At 40.1% G+C, this 2,113-nt stretch overlaps 1 pseudogene; it reads right to left on the bottom strand.

The window, feature by feature from the left end:
- Nucleotides 1-221: 221 nt before the first annotated feature.
- On the bottom strand, nucleotides 222-693 carry LOC101587742 (annotated as a pseudogene).
- Nucleotides 694-2,113: the final 1,420 nt, after the last annotated feature.

Below are 2,113 nucleotides of genomic sequence, written 5' to 3'. Positions count from 1 at the left end.
TGACTATCTGATATTATGTTATATATATAGTTTTACTTTTTATGATTTATTGTCACATATAAAAAAGAAAATCTCATCTAAAAAATCCTTTTTTTTCTGGGAAACAAATATTTAATGATACGTTGCTCTTCAGGGAAATGGTTACAGAGGCCTTTGGAAACTAAGAACACCACCATGCAGCACAGATCTGAACTAGTTTCTTACCACAACAACCCTGTACACTAGAACCTTTTTCTCTCCAAAATGACCCTCATCTCACATGAAAATAGTTGCCACAGGGAAACCAAAAATCTAGTTTTGTGGCCAAAAGGAAAAACAGCAATCCATTGGTCAACTGGTAAGAGCAGAGAACCCAGATCTCTTTGCTGTGCTGTTCTGGCCTTCTTACTCTTGTTCTTCTTGTCCCTCCTGTTCAGTCCATCCACGTTAGCTCTCAGCAGGTTGGAATAGGCCATCTGGAACTTACTCACTTCTGTAGCACTCCCCACAGTGCTGAGCTTTTTTTCCCATCCGCAGCTCTCAACAGACATTTGTTGTCTGCAGGCTCAAAGTCCTCCACAGAGCCCTCTTTGGGATGGATCTAGTTTGCCCAGTATATTTCTTCAGGGTGATGAACACGTGGCCCGACCTCCGGCACTTCTGGAAGAGCCTGGTCAGCTCAATCAGGAACTGCTCACTCTCCAGCAGCACCATCTTGACGAAACATGTATCTCATCTAAAATCTTTCAACCACAAAAATGGGCATCTGAGATGAATATGCACTTCACAAATGAAGAGATACAAACGACAAATAGATATATGGAAAAAAAAGAAAGTTCCATGTCATTGGTCATTCAAGAGATGCAAATTAAAGCAATGCTGAGATGCCGTCTTACTCCAGAAAGTCAACCGACAACAAAGGCTGAGGAGGCTGTGGGCAAAAGGGAGCCCTTCTCCACTGTTGGTGGGAGTGCAGGCTGTACAACCTTTACAGAAATCATGGAGATTCCCCAACAAGCTAGGATTGGAGGTCCCCTTCAAGCCAGCTACTCCCCTAACAGGTATTTTTTCTAAAGAACTGAAGTCATCTTCTCACAGTGGTACATGTGCACCCATGTCTGCAGCAGTGCAATTTGTCATAGCGAAATCTTGGAAGTAACGCAAATGCCACCAACTGAGGGATGGATAACAAGACGTATGGCATTTTTACACAATAGGGTGTTATTCAGCTATAAAAAGATAAATCTGAGGCTTTTGTAGATGAATAGATGCAGCCAGAAACTGGGTTGCTAAGTACAGTACATCAGAGCCACATGTGCAAGCATCGTATTGTCTCGCCAGTGTGAGAAAATTGAAAGGGTGATTAAGGCCTGATAGATATTGTGAAAGGGAAGGAATTTGTTCAATGGGAAGGAAAAACTGGGATGAGGAAAAGGACAAATGAAAGAAGGAAATAGGATATTGAGGTATATGTGCTGAATAGTTTGGATAACTGTATTGTCGATTTCTGTTGGTGTTTTGAAAGGAGCAGTTAATGCTTAAATTCTTTTCTACTCAGATGTTTTCCTTATCACTTCTTTGTTATTGTTATGGTTTTGTTTTCTTCAAACAAATCTTACACTTTTATATCTGGCAATGCAAACAGCTAATCTGAAGATAGCATCATGTAATATAGCAACAATTGTTGAATTCTTATTACTTGGTTTAATGAAATCTTGTATCATTTTTGATGCTTTTTTAAATCACTATTTCATATTCTTTAAAAATAAAAAAATGAACATCCTAAGGGAAAAAATAAATAAATATAAAAATAAAATACAGTCTTGTAACCAGAACAGGCATGTTGGTGGTACAGTCTTATAGTTCTATCCGTTATGGAAGCTGGGGCAGGAGAATTCACAAGTCAGTCAATTTAGCTGTTTCCTGTCTCAAAATGGATGTACACATACACACAGAAAGGGCTGGGTTTGCAGCTCAGTGAGCACCCCTGTTTCAGTCTTCAGGCCCAAGAAAGAAGGAAGAAGGACTGAGAGAGAGAAAGAGAGAAAGAGAAAGAGAAAGAGAGAGACAGAGAGAGAGAGGCAGAGAGAGAGAGACAGAGAGAGAGAGAGAGACAGAGAGAGAGAGAGAGAGA

The sequence above is a fragment of the Octodon degus genome, unplaced genomic scaffold, assembly GCF_000260255.1.
Source record: "Octodon degus isolate 3935 unplaced genomic scaffold, OctDeg1.0 scaffold00005, whole genome shotgun sequence".
Lineage (NCBI taxonomy): Eukaryota > Metazoa > Chordata > Mammalia > Rodentia > Octodontidae > Octodon > Octodon degus.
Note: the sequence above shows the minus strand (reverse complement) of the source record. Positions and strands in the feature narration are given on the sequence as shown.